At 49.8% G+C, this 20,188-nt stretch overlaps 1 long non-coding RNA gene and 1 pseudogene across 2 annotated transcripts; one reads left to right on the top strand and one right to left on the bottom strand.

Annotated features, from left to right (window-relative positions):
• The first annotated feature begins 1,237 nt into the window (after positions 1-1,237).
• LOC307202312 (transmembrane protein 272-like) lies at positions 1,238-7,091 on the top strand (annotated as a pseudogene). Its single transcript, XR_013843917.1, has 4 exons — positions 1,238-1,579; positions 2,271-2,321; positions 5,014-5,205; positions 6,871-7,091. The product of XR_013843917.1 is annotated as a transmembrane protein 272-like (transcript).
• Positions 7,092-19,249: 12,158 nt separating this feature from the next.
• Positions 19,250-19,778, bottom strand: LOC307202382. Its single transcript, XR_013832871.1, has 2 exons — positions 19,617-19,778; positions 19,250-19,383 (listed from the first exon to the last, which is right to left on the bottom strand). It is a non-coding gene; the product is annotated as an uncharacterized lncRNA (long non-coding RNA).
• Positions 19,779-20,188: the final 410 nt, after the last annotated feature.

Below are 20,188 nucleotides of genomic sequence, written 5' to 3'. Positions count from 1 at the left end.
TATCATTCCTCTCCCCCATGCTTTTCATCATCTACATGCAGCCACTGGGAGAGATCATCAGGGGGTTTGGGCTGGGTGTTCATCAGTATGCGGATTATACCCAGCTCTACCTCTCTTTTAAATCAGAACCGGTGAAGGTCCTATGTGAGTGTCTGGAGGCGGTTGGAGGATGGATGGCGGCTAACAGATTGAGGTTGAATCCTGACAGGGCAGAAGTACTGTTTTGGGGGGACAGGAGGTGGGCAGGTGTGGAGGATTCACTGGTCCTGAACGGGGTAACTGCCCCCGAAGGACCAGGTGCGCAGCCTGGGAGTCATTTTGGACTCACAGCTGTCCATGGAGGCACAGGTCAAATCCGTGTCCAGGGCAGCTGTGTACCAGCTCCACCTGGTACGCAGGATGAGACCCTACCTGCCCGCAGACTGACTTGCCAGAGTGGTGCATGCTCTGGTTATCTCATGCTTGGACTACTGCGCTTTACGTGGGGCTACCTTTGAAGGTGACCCGGAAACTACTACTAATCCAGAATGTGGCAGCTAGACTGGGAGCGGCCGCCGGGACCACATAACTCTGGTCTTGAAAGACCTCCATTGGCTCCCAGGATGTTTCCGAGCACAATTCAAAGTGTTGGTGCCGACCTTGAAAGCCCTAAACAGCCTCATTCCTGTATACCTGAAGGAGCGTCTCCACCCCCATTGTTTTGCCCAGACGCTGAGGTCCAGCGCTGAGGGCCTTCTGGCGGTTCCCTTATTGCGAGAAGCAAAGCTACAGGGAACCAGGCAGAGGGCTTTCTCGGTGGTGGCGCCCGCCCCGTGGAACGCCCTCCTGTCAGATGTCAAAGAGAAAAATAACTACCAAACTTTTAGAAGACATCTGAAGGCAGCCCTGTTTAGGGAAGCTTTTAATGTTTAATAGGTTATTGTATTTTAATATTTTGTTGGAAGCCGCCCAGAGTGGCTGGGGAAACCCAACCAGATGGGCGGGGTATAAGTAATAAAATTATTATTATTATTATTATTATGGCCTGGAAAAAGGGCCTGGGATCTGTGGTGTGCATGCCTAAGATGCATTAGGAAGACTGGGTGCCATCTGGGCATGTGCAGAGTGCACCTGCCTCGTCCCTGACCAAGCCCCACTGTCTGCGGATAGGAAGTGCTTTGGCGCAAAGTGTGCCTGCCCCCCCCCAGCACCCATGAGCCACACTCCAAGGTGGGGTGCGCATTTGGCCCCAGGGCTGGCACCTGGCAATGCCAGGCTCACCTGCCCGCCCTTCTCTTGAATGCAGGCAGGATGTCGGGGCCTAATCCTGCAAGGACAAAAGCACAATCATCTCTTTCCCAGGTGCAGGTGAGGCCAGGCCACACCTGGTCCCAGCAGCCCCTAAGAGAGAAGCAAAGGCTTCTTAAAGCTTGGAGGAGGGGGGGGAGAGATGCTCTTGCCCCTTCCACCTGCTTGGTTTTATTTCCTAGGCTCAAAGCTCCCATTGCCACCATGGCTGAGGACACCCCGCTGCTGGAGGGCAGCCGTTCGTCCCTCTTGACGGCCACAGAGGAGTCGACGCTCCACTCCGTCCTGATGGGTGAGTCACCACCTCTTCCCTTCCCAAATTTGCCAATTGTCGAGTTGGAAGGGGTCCCCCAGTGGTCATCCAGTCCACCCCCTGCAATGCGTCATGCGAGGTCCTTCTCCCTGGACCCTGCTCCCCACTGTGAACGGAGAAATCTGAGGGCTCCCTTGGGCAAAAAACAAGGACCCCAGCCAGGAATCCCAGAGCAAAACAGCAGCCAGTCGGCTTGGTCTTGATTGAAGACTGTCGCGACAGGACTCCCACCTGCCACCAGGTGGAACAAGATGGATGCCCAGAACAAGAGCCCCCAAACTTTTACTAGCTGCTAAAGACATCATTTAGGGACAGGGGTGGTGCTGTGGGTTAAACCACAGAGCCTAGGACTTGCCGATCAGAAGGTCCCCACGATGGGGTGAGCTCCCGTTGCTCGGTCCCTGCTCCTGCTAACCTAGCAGTTCCAAAGTACATCAAAGTGCAAGTAGATAAATAGGTACCACTCCGGTGGGAAGGTAAACAGAGTTTCCGTGCACTGCTCTGGTTCACCAGAAGCGGCTTAGTCCTGCTGGCCACATGACCCGGAAGCTGTACGCCGGCTCCCTCGGCCAGTAAAGCGAGATGAGCGTCACAACCCCATAGTCGGCCACGACTGGACCAAACAGCTGTCATTATATCTCTTATTTCAGATTTGTTTTCTTCCTTTCAGTTCTGGTGAAGATCCTGTTTGCTGCACCGACCATTGCTGGGATTGTTGTAGGTGAGTAGGGAAAAATAATGTGCAATGCTCTCTTTGCGCAGAGACTCAATCTCTGCCTGTCTGCCTGCCTGTCTGTCTCTGCCCCTGTGGATTAATAATAATAAATAATAAATTTTATTTATACCCCACCCTCCCCAGGCAAGACCAGGCTCAGGGCGGCTAACACCAAATATAAAAACAATGGATTGAAGCACAGCTTAAAAAACAAAATTAAAATACAACATTAAAACATTAAAATGCATTAACCTGGATTAACCTGCTAATGCATTGCTACTGACCAGACCAGTGATTCCCCAGGTTTCTTTTGAGTCTTTGCCTCCCCTTGGTTGTATAAACTCACCCCAACATCCCCAAACCATGCGCACAAAAGCCTTGTTCAGAATATCTGCTTGCACGACCCACTGAAAGAAGGCAATATTAACCTGATCCGATTCAGCAAGAGAGCATTGCAGGGCGAGCGAATTTGCAGCACAAAGCGTTTATACCTAACTGCTTACAATCTCGGGGTTGTGGGTTCGAGTCCTGCCTTGGGCAAAAGATTCCTGCATTGCAGGGGCGGGTTGGGCTAGATGACCCCTGGGTTCCCTTCCAGTTCTGCAGTTCCACGATTTGGCCACTCTCTCCCTGGAGAAGCCAGACTTGGAGATTTCCTTGTTTGGGGAAATGGCTGCTTTTAAAGAAAGGGCTGGAGCTGTGCTGTTTTTATTGTCATTATCTGTTTAAACAGATTTTATGCATGGGTGTAGAGATATTTCTACCAGTGTTTAATGCTGGGTTTTTTCTACGATTCGTATTGTTTTTCCGCAACATGCACAAACCTTCCCCTACTGCAGATGTGCGGCAACTAATTCGTCAGGAAATCAACAGCTATCTTGCAATCTGTGACAGCTCAGAACTGCAAGTACAGATGCAACCGAAGGAAATGCAATAAGGAAATGCAACCTTGAAAGCGATAAGAGCAGAAAAACCTTGAGCTCAAAGCGGGGGCAGTGTTTCGCACCCAGCTCCAGCTCAGCTCTGGGAAGCTCTGGGCAGCGGCCTGTGTTGTTAAGAGGCTCATCCAGAAACACTCGCTGTGCTGGGCTTGTGGCCTGGTTTGTGGCCAGACTAGGGAGGGAGCACCAGGGGTCATCTAGTCCAACCCCCTTGCAATAAAGGAATCCCAACTGTTAAAATCCCTGATCAGCGGCTGTTCAGCTAGTTGGTTAGGCTTTTGCGTGTGGCCTGCATGGCTTCTCCCCCAACTCCGATTCTTTGGCAAACATCCTGGAGTCGGGTGCGAGTCTTCCTCCTCCTGCTGCTGCTATGATAGGATTGTATTTGCTTTATTTATGCTCAAGACGGGAATACGAGGTTCTCTACCCCCTCCTTTAATCTCCAAAATGACGCTGAGAGGCAGACCACCACCACTACGCCAATGTCACACCTAGTGAGCTACGTGGTTGAGCAGAGGGATTCGAATCCTGGTCTCTCCCAGGTCCTAGTCTGGCGCTCCAACCACTAAGGCACGCTGCCTCTTGGGGCTGCCGTTTGGGGCGGAGCGCCTCCTTCTGGGTCCCCACCCTGGCAATGGGCTGCACCTGAAGGGCAGTTGGCAGCTGTAATTCCTTAGACTGGGGGGTTTCTCCCAACTCTGAGCACTGGGAAACAGCAGTGGCAGTAGGGGGGTCCACATCTGCGGCCAAGAGGAATAATAATAATAATAATAATAATAATGTTAGAAAATGAAGCTTAATTGGTTTACGACCCCAATTAGCTGCAGTTTATAGCGGTCCGGCACGCTCCTCAGCCAAGCTGCGCCGATCTGCTTCTCTCCGGTTTCGCCTTGCAGAGTAAAAACACAGCGGAAAAACTGTTGCTTGCTTAGATCCAGGCAAACACATCAGGCACTTGTGTGTCCATTTTATCAGTCTTTTATTACAGCAGAATATTTACAACTCAGCATTTCTCAGATAAATTCTCCCGGACTTCTAGCACTCATGGCTAATGGCTGCTGTCTCTCTCGAAAACACAGAGACAAGAAAGGCAAAACTCCTCCCACCTTCCAAATTACACGTCAGAATGTGAGGCATCACTCAGAATATCTTAACCCTGTAAGTTCTGAATCCTAACAAATAATAATTTGTTATTTATACCCCGCCTCTCCCAGTTCAAAAACCCAGGCTCAGGGTGGCTAACAACAAATTTAAAACACTTAATTATAAATGCAGCATAAAATACGGTATAAAAAGATGAATAACAGTAAAAATCAAAAATCAATTAGATAATCCCCAGGGCTAGCTGGCTGAATTGGTCCTACTTGGGCCAGCGAGGAGACCAGGGGAGAATTAGCTGTGGGGTCCCAGAGCGGGGAATCTTCATAAAAGGGGAGGGAAGGGAAGGGAAAATAAAAGATCAGGCTGAATTCACATTAAAGGCTAGGCCGAATAGCTCTGTCTTACAGGCCTGACAGAAGGAGGTTAAATCCTGAAGGGCCCTAGTCTCATGGGACAGAGCATTCCACCAGGTCGGAGCCACCACTGAGAAGGCCCTGGCCCTGCTGGAGGATAGTCTGACTTCCTTAGGGCCTCTAAACTATGGTTCTTCATGGACCTTAAGGTCCTCTGTGTGGCAGACCAGGAGAGGCCGTCCCGTAGGGGGAGAGTCCGGGGTCCCGGGTGCTGAGCCTCTCCCGCTGTGCCTCCACCTGCAGGAGCAGTCTACCTGGGCCAGTGCCCCCAGCAGCCTCTCATCCCCATCTACCTGATCGTCCTGAGTGCGGTCGTCCTCCTCCTGCTGCTGCTCAGCTGCCTGCCCTGCGGGGATGGCACAGACCGGCCCAACCCCTGGGCGCAGCGCTTCCGGGCTGCCTGCTGCCTCTTCCTCTGCATCTGGTTCCTGGCAGGTGAGTCTCCCCCCACCTGCCTCTTCCCCACATACCTGGCACCTGCCGCCCGGCAGAAGGGGGTGTTTATGAGGTGGAAGTCGGAGGGGATGTGTGTGGTCTGGCCTGGCCCCGCTCCGGGCGGAAACCTACCCTTTCCCCATAAAAGGGCGCCCAGGGCTTTCCATCACGAAGCAGAGGTGTGTCCGGATGCCTAAGCTGCGATTCCCGCATCCTGGAGGGTTGGGCTGGATGGCCTCTGGGTGCCCCTTCTGACTCCCACGAACCATTCAAAACAGGGGTCTTCAGAACTGGGGTTCAGAAGGGGGTTCAATGAAACTCCCACAAATGAATTGTGGGTTTGCCTCGGATGGGCAAGCAGGTCAGCGACAGGACTCCTCCCCATCCCTTGTTCACCCCCCAACAAACTCTCCCGGGTTCGAGGGGGAGAGGCAGGGAACTGCCCTCTTTTCCCCCTGTAATAAACGAAAACCTGCCCTTATGGGGGACACAAGAGCCCTTATAGAGTCCTTTGCAGGTTCTCCATCGGTCGGAGAAAATAACAGAGACCAGCCAGAGAATACTGAGAAGCAAAGCAGCTAGTAAGCCTGATCTATATTGAACTGTTGCAACAGGGGGCTCCCCTCACACACAGGAAAGGAGGAGGACCCCGAACCAAGGTGTGCCCGCCCTTATATAGACATTTTAAATTGCCCGCCCTGGAGTCCAAGACCACCCCCAGAAACATCATACCTACGTCACAGAAAAGGTGGTCTACAACAGAAATCTGGGTGCGTTGTTTATGTCTGGCAGGTTACCTGTTAATGGTCACTTGATTGGATACCCTGGGGAGCCTGTCCAGTCTTTTGTAATGACAAATACTTAGTTCCTGAGTCAGGTCACAGGGTCATCCTATTGATACACAGACATACCCTTAAAAACAGGAATTCTGAAGGAAAAGACAATGGGGAGGCTTTTCCATTTTCCTTTGGTCAGTTTGGGAGTCAAAATGGTTTCAGGGCTGTTTTCCTGTGCTGCTTCTGACATGTGGTTTATATATTTATGTACGTGTTTGCTTGGTGCATTTATGAACATTATATATAGATAGATAGATATGACCTTAAATTTTTTATTTCACCCATAAAAGGGAGCCCAAGGCTTTCCATCGCTCCTACCCTGGAGGTTTCTAAGCAGAGGTCTGCTGGGATGCCTAAACTGCGATTCCCACATCCTGGAGGGTTGGGCTGGATGCCCTCTGGGTGCCCCTTCTGACTCCATGAACCATTCAAAACAGGGGTCTTCAGAAGGAGGCTCGATGGAACTCCCGCAAATGAATTGTGGGTTTGCCTCGGATGGGCAGGCAGGCGGGTGCTTCCCTGCCTGAAAGGGGCGCAAGGGGTGCCATCTTGGTGCCATCGTACTTGCAGATTCCTGGGCTGGGGGGGGCAGCACTGCAGAAAAGCATCTGGGGAAGAGCTGCAGGTCAGAGGCGGGACCCCTACTCCTCCCCGCCCAAGTCCCTTGTTTGCCCCCCAACAAAATCTCGGGGGGGGGGTTGGTCTAGATGTCCCTTGGGTGTCCCCCTACAATTCTGAGATTTGCATGGAGGCCTGTGCCCTTGAGCCGGGTGCCTCTCTGCGCCTGCCCCCCCCCCCACTTTAACCCTGCCTCCCGTTCTCCCAACAGGCAACGTGTGGGTCTACACCATCTACCCCCCCAACTACGACCCGGCCGGCCACCCCGCCTTCTGCCAGCGCACCGTCTTCCTCTTTGCCTTCGCCGTCACCACCGCCGTCTACGTGGTCCTTGCCGTGGCGCTGCTCTTTGCCCTCTGCGTCCTCCTGGGGCTCTTCATCTTTGACGCCGTCCGGCCGCGCGGGGGTTGTGGCACCTGGCAGGGCCCTTGACAGCCCTGGGGGTGGGGGGGTCTTTCTTTGGGGGTATACATTTTTTGCTATTAAAGCTGCCGTTGCATAATTTCCCCCTCTCTCTTAACCTCGGGGGGAGGGAGGGGGCCAAGGCAGCTCAGCAATGCCCACCACTCCAGGAACTACCCAGGCAGGCAGCCATGGCACAGGTGTGTTTTTCAGAGGGGGGGGGGGTTACAGGCTGGTTCGCGCCAGACCCCAACTAGAATCTGGTGTGGGTGCCACGGTTTAAGGAGACTGACCAGCTGGAATGGGAGGGTGACTGAGATGATCAAGGGTCTGGAAGCCAAGCCTGATGAGGAACGGTTGAAGGAGCTGGGGATGTTTAGCCTGGGAAAGAGGAGACTGAGAGGAGATCAGAGAGCCATCTTCAAATATCTCAAGGGCTGTCCCATGAAAGAGAGAACATGTTGCTTCCCAAAAGCAAGGAAGGATTGGACTCTGATTAATAAAATACACATGAGGCTTGACCAGCAAGACTCTGGGAGGAGTGCGTATCGCCACCCCCTCGTCCAGGCTGTTTTATTAACAAAAGAACCCTTTACAGTGTTCGTAAGAAACAATCAGATTTCCTCTGAGCATTGTTAACGGAAAAATCCGAGGGCTCCCTTGGACAAAAACAAAGACACCAACCAGGATAACTTCGAGCAAAACAGCAGCCTGTAGGCTTGGCCTTTATTGAACTGTTGCAACAGGGTGCTCCCCTCACTTGCAGGAGAGAGGAGGGACTCAGAAAAAATGGTGTGCAAGGCCTTATAAAGACTTTTGAAATTGCCACCCTGTAGATCAAGACCACCCCCAGAAACATCACACATACATCACAGAAGGGGTGTAACCTAAGACCACCCCTCAGATACATACATCACAGAAAGGAGGGGTTGAGGGAGGAGTTGTGGTGGTAACCTGAGTGTCCTGTCACCTGGCTGGTTCCCCCTTTCCCCCTCCCCATGAGTACTTTCCAGGTGACAGAGGGGAGTTGGCAGTTTCCTGCCCCCAGAGGGAAGAGCTGATTATTGTCCTTTGTTCCAGTCCGTGCTGAATCTGTTAAGTTGTGGGCGAACATATCAGACGACACAGCGATTCTTCCAAAGCAGCTCTTTATTTGTAAGCAGGAACAGAACAGAACTGAAGGCCTCAGTCAGCCTGCTTATATAGAGCTCCAGTACCTTGTTACTGTAACAACTTTCTAAAACTATCCAATCACTGAACGTCACTTTCGATCCTTCATTTGCATACAAACTATCCAATCACTGAACGTCACTTTCGATCCTTCATTTGCATAACTATCTACAGTATCCCCCTGCTGGCCCAGGGTGAGAACTTCAGTACATAACTCCCCTCCCCACCGAGATAAGGCGTTAGTTACAATCGTAATGGTTTCCTTATATACAGCACTACACGTAATGGTTCAATTAGGCACAAAAGCATATTGGTTACATTTCACATACTTCCACATACTTAGACCAACAGTGTTACATGTCCAACAACATAGTCCTTTAAATAAGTTGGGCACTTGGAAACTCTGCCAGACCGCCGGGGACTGGTAGCCAAGACCGGGGGGGGGGGGGTCACAATTCTCGCTGAGGCTGTGGTGTGATCCTAGGTGGCGTTGAAACCAAATCCCCTGGATCCGCTGCTGTGGGTGGAATCTCTGCAAGTGCAGTTGGCGGAATGTCAGGCACGGCAGTGGTCTGACTCTGTGGTAAGTCTGGCAGACCCTCTGAAGCGGCTTGGTTCGGCTCCATGCCCGCAGTCTGCGAGAGAGGTGTAGGTGGAGCCTCGCCATCTGTAAGTGTCTGTTCCGGAGCCACAAGCACAGTTGGGGGCACTGCAGTAGTGTCCAAGTCCCCAACCCTGCGCCTAAGCTGGTCTATGTGCCGGCACCACAAGTGTCCGTCTTCGAGTGCCACCTGGTACGAGCGAAGTCCAGTGACTCCCACTACTGTGGCTGGCACCCGAGGAATGTCCCCCACAAAGTTCCGGGCAAAGACCTGGTTTCCTGGAACAAATGACCGTGGCGCGTTGGCACAGCCTGGGGGTTTGGCCACGGCAAAGTCCGGGTGCAGCCGGTCGAGCGGTGACCTGAGGCGGCGGCCCATAAGCAGTTTGGCAGGACTCCGCCCTGTGGCTGCATGAGGGGTGATGTGTTGCACGAACAAGTATTCGGTGACCCGCTCGTGCCAGTCTCCCCAGTCCAGGCGCCCCAGTGCCTCTTTTGCCGAGCGCACCATTCTCTCCGCTTGCCCGTTGCTGGATGGATGAAAGGGTGCCGTTAGGGCATGGCGGATGCTCAGTCCCAAAAGATACCGCTCAAACGTGCCTGACGTGAACTGCGGTCCGTTGTCAGAGACAAGGACATCAGGACACCCATGCGTTGCAAACAGGCCTCGCAGCACCCGGATGACGGCCTCGGTAGTGGTGGAGGGCATCAGGGCGACCTCCAGCCATTTGGAATAGGCGTCCACCACTACCATAAAGGTCCGGCCGTGAAAGGGGCCAGCCAGATAGATGTGCACCCTCGACCAGGGTGTTTTTGGTGTCTCCCAGGTGTGTCCCTTAGTTGCTGGTGGTGCAGGCCTCGACTCTTGGCACGCTTGACAGGCGGACACCCAGGCAGTGATGGCATCGTCCATGTTAGGCCACCAGACGTAACACCGAGCCAACGCCTTCATTTTGACAATTCCCGGGTGGCCAACGTGCAGAGCCTCCAGGACGCGCTGACGGAGTCCCTGGGGAATCACGACGCGGTCTCCCCACAGCAGACAGCCGCGATGAGCCGAGAGTTCATGTTGTCTGGTTGCAAAGGGCTGGAACTCCGATGCAAAAGGCCCTTGTGGCCACCCCCTCCACACCCAGATGAGCACCCGGCTGATGGTGCGATCCTGGGCAGACGCGGAGGCCACAGTGGCAGCCGATACAGGCGCTGCTGGAAGATCCTCAGTCAGGAGGAGCGATGAAGCAGGAGCCGGGTCTTCCACAAACGATGGAAGAGGGCAACGGCTGAGGGCGTCGGCATGGCCCATTGATTTCCCCGGGCGATGGACAAGCCGGTAGTGGTAGGCAGCCAGGAAAACAGTCCATCGCAGCATGCGTGGCGAGAGGACCGGTGGAGTTGGACGGAGTTGGACCGGCGAGGAGGCCCAGGAGTGGCTTGTGGTCAGTGATGAGGTCAAAAGTCCTGCCATAGAGGTATTCATGGAACCTCTTCACTCCAGCCACAAGTGCCAGTGCCTCCTTGTCGAGCTGGCTGTAATTCCGTTCCATCGGAGATAGCGTCCTGGAAAAGTAGGCGAGCGGTGCTTCTCTTCCGTCTGGAAAACGGTGACTAAGGACAGCACCGATGCCAAAAGGTGAGGCGTCGCAGGCAAGGACCAGCGGCCTGAATTCACTGTACTGTACCAGCACACTGTCTCATGAAAGGAGAGCCTTGACCGCGTTGAAGGCGGCCGTCTCCTGATGACCCCAGGCCCAAGGCGTCTTTGTGCTGAGGAGTCGGTGAAGAGGCTCAGCCACCATGGCTTTGTGGGGTGGGAACATGTTATAAAAATTCAGCAGTCCCAGGAACACCTGCAACTCCGTCCTGTTCTTTGGGGTGGGGGCCTGCTGGATAGCGCGGATCTTGGATGTGGTTGGGTGAAGGCCGGAGGCGTCGATAAGATAGCCCAGGAACTCTACCTGTGGAACGGCGATCTGGCACTTTTCCCTCTTTACCTTGAGCCCAGCCTCTTGGAACCTGGTCAGCACGGCACGGAGGCACTCGAACAGCTGCTGGTGTGAGTCTGCGGACACCAAGACGTCATCAAAATATGGTACCACGCCCGGAAGCCCTTGCAGGAGACGCTCCATAAGGCTTTGGAAGATGCCAGGAGCCACACTCACCCCGAACTGCAACCGGCAGCAACGGAATGCCCCTTGGTGGGTGACGATTGTCTGGGCTTCAGCAGTGGCATCATCGACAGGCAGTTGTTGATAGGCTCGGGCAAGGTCCAGCTTAGCAAAGACCTTACCCTCACCCAGGGAATGCAGCAGGTGTTGGACAACAGGAACCGGATAAACATGCTGCTGAAGTGCCTTGTTGATCGTGCACTTGTAGTCAGCGCAGATTCTCACTGACCCGTCTGGCTTGACAGGCGTGATGATGGGGGTTTCCCACTTGGCATGGTCAACTAGCTCCAAAACTCCTTGGGCGATCAACTTGTCCAGTTCTTCGTCCACCTTAGCCTTGAGACCAAAGGGAACCTGGCGTGGTCCTCTAAGCAAAGACCTGAAGAGTAACTTCTTAAAAAGCAAGTGAAAATTTTCTGGGAACTTTGTCAAAGTTTTTTTTTTTTCAGGTGCTGTTTCACTCTGGAAGGGACGCGGCACGCTCACATCAAAAAGCTGCTCGAACATGAGATTTTGAAACCTTGCCAGTCACAATGGAACACCCAGTTGCTCTTGCAAGAACGAGACCTACGCCACTCTTTCAGGGGAGGGTATTTGTGTGGGACATTCAATCAGGGAATTTCGTTATCTTGCCACCTGGTAGAGCTCCACCCGGAGCCTCCAGGAATTACCTAAAGCCTCCCCCTGGCCCAAAGAACCTACTAGGTAATAGATAAATAGATCCCTGGGCCCAAGTGGTGCAGATAGGGCTGTGGGTGACTATGCTTTTGGCCATGAGGGTATTTTTACTGCCTCTGGCCGTCAGCGTGCCCACACCCCTTCAGGTGACCAAGCAGCTAATGCGGGAGTGGGGTGCCCACAACACGAATAATAAACAGCTGCAAATGGCTGAAATGGGGGCTTATTCTGCAAACCGAACCAATTGCACGGTCTGCACTCTGGGACCTACAAATGCTTTGGGAGGAATGCCCCTCCTCCCTGTGCCTTGGAATGAGTCATAGAATCATAGAATCACAGAGTTGGAAGAGACCCCAAGGGCCATCGAGTCCAACCCCCTGCCAAGCAGGAAACACCATCAGAGCACTCCTGACATATGGTTGTCAAGCCTCTGCTTAAAGACCTCCAAAGAAGGAGACTCCACCACACTCCTGGGCAGCAAATTCCACTGTCAAACAGCTCTTACTGTCAGGAAGTTCTTCCTAATGTTTAGGTGGAATCTTCTTTCTTGTAGTTTGGAACCATTGCTCCGTGTCCACTTCTCTGGAGCAGCAGAAAACAACCTTTCTCCCTCCTCTATGTGACATCCTTTTATATATTTGAACTTGGCTATCATATCACCCCTTAACCTCCTCTTCTCCAGGCTAAACATGCCCAGCTCCCTTAGCCGTTCCTCATAAGGCATCGTTTCCAGGCCTTTGACCATTTTGGTTGCCCTCCTCTGGACACGTTCCAGTTTGTCAGTGTCCTTCTTGAACTGTGGTGCCCAGAACTGGACACAGTACTCCAGGTGAGGTCTGACCAGAGCAGAATACAGTGGCACTATTACTTCCCTTGATCTAGATGCTATACTCCTATTGATGCAGCCCAGAATTGCATTGGCTTTTTCAGCTGCCGCGTCACACTGTTGGCTCATGTCAAGTTTGTGGTCAACCAAGACTCCTAGATCCTTTTCACATGTACTGCTCTCAAGCCAGGTGTCACCCATCTTGTATTTGTGCCTCTCCTTTTTTTTGCCCAAGTGCAATACTTTACATTTCTCCCTGTTAAAATACATTTCTGCCTGTTACGGCCCCAATTTTTGGCTTCCGCCCTCTGAGAAACAATTCTTTTTGATGGAACCATTCTATCCCTTTCCAGGTTCACCGGATTACTGGATGGCTCTGTGTGAACCAGTCTGAGGACGCCAGTAACAATCTGACATATGTGGGGACCTCCCGTTGTAATCGCACCTTCCCAGCCCAGACAACCGTGACTGAGTCTGCACTAGGAACTCTTTCTGGCTGTAATCTAACTACGTGCCTGACGCAATAAATGTTGGAAATGTAAAGAGACTGAAGGTACATTCTTTCACCTTTGGTGGACATGCCCAAGGATTAAGACATTCTGGGAAATGATCTATAATGAAATGAAAAAGGTATTTAAATATACCTTTCTGAAGAAACCAGAGGCCTTTCTCCTGGGCATAGTCGGCCAATTGGTGCCAAAGAAGGATAGAACTTTCTTTATGTATGCAACAACAGCAGCAAGAATACTTATCGCAAAGTACTGGAAGACAGAAGATTTACCCACCCGGGAAGAATGGCAGATGAAGGTGATGGACTATATGGAACTGGCGGAAATGACTGGCAGAATCCGAGACCTGGGAGAAGAGCTGGTGGAGGAAGATTGGAAAAAAATTAAAGATTATTTACAGAAATACTGTAAAATTAATGAGCTTTAGAAAAATGGTGGAATGAAGTTATATGGCTTTGGCAGAAATGTTATAAGGAATTAGGTACAGATAGATGCATTAAAAGGGGGAAAAACTAGGTTACAATATGTTAAAATTAACTATAAGACAGAAAATAGATGAAGATGGAAAGGACTTGCTGAAATAGTTAATTGAAGTGGAATACAAAAAGGGAGGTGTTGAGGAAGTCAATGAAACAAGTGTATGAAAGTTAAGATCGAAAATATTGGAAGTGTTTTTAATTGTTTTTGTTTTGTTTTGTTAATTTAATGTTTTATGTAGTGTTTTTGTTTTTGTTTCTGTTTTTCTATGTTTAACTTTTCTTTTTTCTTTTTGTAATTTCCAAAATCTTAATAAATATTATTTTTTTAAAAAAAAATCTAACTACATGCCTAACGCACTTGGCAAGGGTTTCAGAAGGGGGAGGTGGTGTGTGGAAAGCTGGCTTATCATATCCTCCCAAAGGGAGTGTGGAGTGTGCTTCCCAGCCTCTTTAATTCCTCCCATGTGGATTTATGAGCCGATTGCCACTGCACCCCGTCGGAGGAGACGCTTGGTTGACCTAGTAGCAGTTGCAGGAGGCAGCTCCCAAAATTGGGGTAAGGATCAGTGGCCTCCAGAAAGGATAGTGGCCCATTACGACCCGGCGTCATGGAATCAGGGAGAAAAAATCACAGGGGCAAGGGAGCCAATTTATAATTTAAACCGCATAATAAGACTCCAAGCGGTAGTAGAGATTGTTGCCAATGCCACGGCCACAGCCCTCTGGTTAATCGCTACCCAGTCCTTCAGCTCCGCTTAGGGCTGGACTTTCTCCTGGCACGACAGGGCGGATTTTGTGTTGCGTTAAATTTGACAGGAGGGGCCTGTTGCTTTAACATCTCTGACTGTGCTGAAGCTATTCGAAATTTGGCAGCAGAAATTGAAAAAGTGGCCCATGTCCCTGTCCCTACTTGGAACGGATGGGACATGTCCTGGTGGACTGATTGGCTTCCATACCTAGGGTGGTTTAGGGGACTTTTAATGATGTCACTAGGCCCATTGATAATTTTGCTTCTTTTCGGCTCCTGTGTACCTTGCTTATTGCAATGCTTGCAAAATATGATGCATAAAATGGTGTCACGAATGGTTCAGCCCCAGACTATAGCACTAGCCCGAGAATATCAGCCAGTGCCTCCTTGGGACGAGCCGGAAGGCTGTCCAAAATAAAGGGGGGGGGATGTTTCGGGAATTAACCCCATATCAGTAGAAACTGGCAACTCTCCCAGGCACCCGGCATGATTCCCTGTTGACCTCCCTGGCTGCATTCCCCAGCAAGATACAGGCTAGGTCGCAATAGGCAATCCTTCTCAGCGTGAGAAGAACACACCCCTCTTTCCTGCCCCCCCCCCCTGGGCAGGGGAAAGAGATAGACAGAAACGTATTTACATGCCTTTATTTCTGTCTTTGCAGCATTACAAAAAACCTGACTGCTCTCTTCAAGCTCCAGCAGTCTAGTGACAAACACTTCCTGGACAGGAACAAACGGAAGAGCTCATATTACACTCTGAGCTAATTCCGGTGCTTCACACTGTGAATTGACTGTCCCTCTGATTCCCATGGGCAGTCCCAAGATTCCCATCATGTTTACTTTTCAAGCTAGCACTTTGCAGCTGTATTGCATCCATATCGTAACATACTCCCCCATATGAATCAATGTGCGCTGCGAACATAGCTTGATCCAGAGAAGAAAACAAACAGTTATACATATAACAATCCCCTGTTGTTTCAGTTCCACCCTTGGAACTACCCGCCACTGGTTTCCCCAGTGTACCTCTCTGGTGGTCTGACTTCCAAGGAACGAGTGCATCTGCATTACCTTGGCTAGGGAATGTAGTGTTACGCTTAGCAACTCCCTGTTGTGTCTTTGTCTCTGACTTGGACACAGCTTCAAACCTGTCTTGAGTTGTCAACAATAGTAACACATGCAACAGCTGAGTTAGCAAACTCTTTTGAATACCTCTTGGGTGGTACACCCTTTGTAACTCTCTCGGACCTGCGTATGAGGTGCTGATCCTCTCTGCTCACTGGTTCAGTCTCAGGACTCTTTGGAGAACCAGTTCCAATAGTAAACAGTGGTTCATCCTCCACCTGTGAAGGTCTGGCCATTGTGTGAGATTTCTTCTCAATGACTGTGTCAACTGAGCTCTTTGAGCTATCACTTTCACTCTCGGTACCACTGTAATCAGTAAAATCATCATCATCATCATTGTCCTCAGTGGGAAATGTGTGAACAATTACTCTCTCCTGTTCAGGAACACTCTCTAGAAATTTTGTGAGAATCACCTGACCAGATTCAGACAAAATTACTCTGTAGAGACCCTTTTCATAACCCACAAAAATGCCTCTGGCATTCTTTACTCCACCTGGAGCTTCAGTCAAGACATGAGACCCAAAAACCTTAAAATGGGCAACAGAAGGTTTTCTATGAAATAGCTTTTCAAAAGGAGAACATCCCAAACCTTTTGAAACCTTTCTCAACCAAGAGTAACAAAAACACAATAACGATTCCGCCCAATACTCATGTGGCAAATGTGAACTCAGCAATTGCGCCTTCATCCCATTTTGCAATTCTTTGTTCACTTGCACACAGACACTTTTGTTCCATGCACCTGCTGAAACAGCAACCTTGTGCCTTATCCCTTTCTTATCCAGGAAATCCTGAAAATCCTGTAAAAGAAAAACTGGCTGTTCTTCACTTGCAGAAGCAGTGGGGGTGTCAGAACTCCAAGCTTCTCTCCCCCTGTCTTTGACATCTATTGCAGCAAGGCGGTCTCTCTCATTGAGAATCACGGCACAAATTCTCTCCGCCGTAAGATCTCTGGCAGGTAGAGAACCCAGCTGACTTGCAACTGTTTTATAAGTCCGATTAAGGCTGTTAATAATCATGAAGCAGAATATCTCTTCCTGTAGAGGAAAATTGCGTTGCGCCATCTGCTGGCGTAAGAATTTCATCTCTGTCAGGTGCGCTTGTACATCTCCATCAGGCGCTAGCCTTAGATTGGTCAGCTTTTCAAAATGCAGCAACGCTGAAGAACCAGCATCTCTTTGGTGTATTCTATGCAGCGTTTGCCAAATTTCACGCGCATATTCGAAATCCTGAATATGCACAAGTTGATCATCTGAGACACACAGAATTATGGCCGTCCTGGCTCTCACATTCTGTGAATTCCAACTTGCCGTTGGTGCAGGAGGGATGGGGTTATCAATCACCCCAAAAATCCTCTGATTCTGAAGCAGGGCTTTCATCTTTACAGACCATGAGGCATAACTGTCATTAGTCAGTGGAGGTGGGTAAGGTAAGCCTCCCCCCTTCTTGGTATCCATTTTGAATCCAAACTTCAGCTCTCACTCTCGAGCCTCTAAAATCCAAGTCTATTGGGTTGTTTACTGCCTTGCACCTGGCAGCTAAACGCAGGCTGCTTTGGAAGTCCCTCCAAGAGCAGTGAGATAGCAGACAAAACAAACGTTGTTTTTCTAGCCTCTTACAGTCCCAGCCTCACTTCTTTGTTGGCTAGTAACTTTCCACTTTCTTTTCAAGCTAACTATCTTTGAAGTAGCTGAAAAGACTGAAGTCTCGTTGCTTAGCAGCAAACCTTATCAGTCCCAAGAATGCGAAGAATGTGGCTCTCACTCAGTGCTGTTTTTCTATCCAAAAAAAGCAGCTTTTGTGAACCAGAGAAGACTCAATCTGCGTTCACTCTTTTAGCCCATAAATCAGCATACCTTGGGGTTCCGTTGCTCCTTGCTTATCAGCAAAAACGTCTGCTTCGGTGTTCAGCCGTTCGTTGTAGCCTCCATCCGCACGCTACCACAAACACCTTTATCTCCTTGCAGAGGATGAAGTACGATCCATCAACCTCTTTTGCTGCTTTCATGGATCGATGCCATCGGCTCCGTGCTACCAGATTTCGGGAATCAAGCCCATATCAGTAGAAACTGGCAACTCTCCCAGACACCCGGCATGATTCCCTGTTGACCTCCCTGGCTGCATTCCCCAGCAAGATCCAGGCTAGGTCACAATAGGCGATCCTTCTCAGCGTGAGAAGAACACACCCCTCTTTCCTGCCCCCCCCCCTGGGCAGGAGAAAGAGATAGACAGAAACGTATTTACATGCCTTTATTTCTGTCTTTGCAGCATTACAAAAAACCTGACTGCTCTCTTCAAGCTCCAGCAGTCTAGTGACAAACACTTCCTGGACAGGAATAAACAGAAGAGCTCATATTACACTGAGCTAATTCCAGTGCTTCGCACTGTGAATTGACTGTCCCTCTGATTCCCACGGCCAGTCCCAACATTCCTATCATGTTTACTTTTCAAGCTAGCACTTTGCAGCTGCATTGCATCCATATCGTAACAGAATGAAGGGACAGGGTACCCAAATCCTGGCTGTGTGGTCACCCCAATTAGTGTGTAGTCACCCCAACTAGCCCTCAAGACTTCCCTAGGCCTCAAGACTTCCCAAATTCTTTCTTTGAGGATGTAAACCTAAAATGCATTAGCTCTGCTGTATAACACAAAGCATAACACAAAGTAGCTGAAAGGAAGAAAGATTTCTCCTCTTCTCAGGAAAAGATGACCTAGCCGCCAGCAGCGCATCCAGCTTATGTTAGGGATCAGATGGGATTACCATGAGGAATTATAAAATATACATCAAGCCATCGTGTCCACGATGAAAGCATGGCGTTGACTGGGTTTGATATATTGACGATAATTTCTGATTAAATTCCATAAGATTCTACATTCATGTCCTTTTCATGCCCTTTTCCCTCTGCTGCCCATTTCTCTCTCTTCACAAGTCACATACATAGCAGTTGCTTTGCCAGGCAGGCATCCTGGGCCATAAAGATAGCGGGCAAGTTTTTTTGATGTCAATTTCTTATATATTTATCTTAAGATGTTAATCTTGGAGCCAGGAAACAGATCTCACATGAAGGTGGTAGTGATCCGGTCTTTCTGGCCATCCTTCTTATCATGTTTATTTACCACCCCTTTGTAGTTCTCAATTTGTTTACCCCAGAAATATCTGTGCTTAATTAGTTTTAGTAATTTAACTTTCTCCCCAAGTGGGTTTGTGGAAATGCTCAGAAGAAATCTGATTGGTTCTTTTGAACACTCTGTAAAAAGTTCTTTTGTGAATAAAACGGCCTGGGCCGGGGGCTGCGGGAATCGGACAAGCACAGAGGGACGATTATACGCACCCTTCCCAGAGTCTTGCTGGTTCAAGCCTCTGTGTGTATTCTTATTAATCAGAGTTCAATCCTTCCTTTACTTTGTGAATGCAACAGCTTATCAGCCTCCTCGCAACTTTCTTGGCTCGCTGACTCACAGACCCCGGGAATGGCGCCGGGAGTATAGAAACAATTCTATTCATCATGAATGGAGATTGTTTCTGCCAACATATGTATGCAAGCTCACGAGGCTAGATCCCTAGGAAAGGGGGAGAAAGGGGACCTGAAAAACGGGATATAAACTGTATGTAAAATGCTTTCAGGTGTGCTTGAATGTGAATCAATCACACAGGTGCCTTTCTGCGACTATGGATAGCAGAAATAAAGCCCTTTCTCTGAACCAACTGTTGGTGTCTGTTTGGCTCCTTCCTTCCTCCCACGGGAGCAATGCACACCCGACCCATGGGAAAGGCCTGAAAGGCTACAACCCAATGCAAAAATCCTGAGGATCCATGTGGATCTGTGCTTTGTAACCACGTTTTTGCACCATTGCGGCCCCACAAAACAGTCGGTGCGTGATTTTTTTGGTGCAGGCTGTAGCCATGGACATGCTATGTGATCTGATGGTGAATTTGGGGTGACCCAATGCAAAAATCCTGAGGATCCATGGGCTTTTACCTCCCCCCTCCCAGGCAGCCTCCTTTATCGCTAGCCTCCCTTATCTCCCTCCCGATCCCACCAATCAGCTGTTTCCTTTGAACACTCCCTTCCCTCTTGTTTGCCTTAGTGTCTTTTCCTTAGCTGGAGCAGTTTTTTGCTCCTCCTTTTCTTCTCATTTCTCTCCTCATTGCTTTAGTCTTCCTGTCGCCTCTCCTTGCAAGTTTGCTGTCTTTACCGCCCCCCTCTCAGGCAGCCTCCGCTAGCGTCCCTTATCTCGCTTCCGATCGCTTGCCAATCACCCACTTCCCTCTTTCAAATCAGAGGATTTGTTTCAACACCCACTTCCCTCTTTCAAAAAAAGAAGCATGATCTGCTTTTTGCCCCTGGGCAATTCAGCTCCAAGGACCACGCATTCGCTCCGTAAGATGCACAGACATTTCCCCTTACTTTTTATGAAGAAAAAAGTGTGTCAAAGAAATATGATGTTTGCATTTTGATTCTTTGTAAAATTGAAAATGAAAAAGAGGAACCTTTGGCCCAGCATGGGCTCGAACCCGCGACCTTGAGATTAAGAGTTTCCTGCCATACCCTCCAAGGGTCTTGATTTTCCAGGAACAGTCCCAGAATTCCGAAGGCCCTCCAGGCTTCTGATGTTTATTTGTGAATTTTAATTGTGGGTGTACATGTTGTCATTGGATTGTTTTGATTTTTTGATATATATTTTTTTGTAAACCAGTGTTTTACCTTCCTAATGTGCCATTAGATTATAAACTACGTCTTATACAACCAAAAATAATACTGGGCTCCGATACATCAATATAGAAAGGGATGATCTACAAGGATGTCTTGCTGGAGGTGCCAAAACAAGAAT

The sequence above is a fragment of the Podarcis cretensis genome, assembly GCF_951804945.1.
Source record: "Podarcis cretensis genome assembly, chromosome: 13".
In the NCBI taxonomy this organism is placed as follows: domain Eukaryota; kingdom Metazoa; phylum Chordata; class Lepidosauria; order Squamata; family Lacertidae; genus Podarcis; species Podarcis cretensis.
The sequence above is the reverse complement of the archived record's forward strand: the minus strand, read 5'-3'. Positions and strand labels throughout refer to the sequence as shown.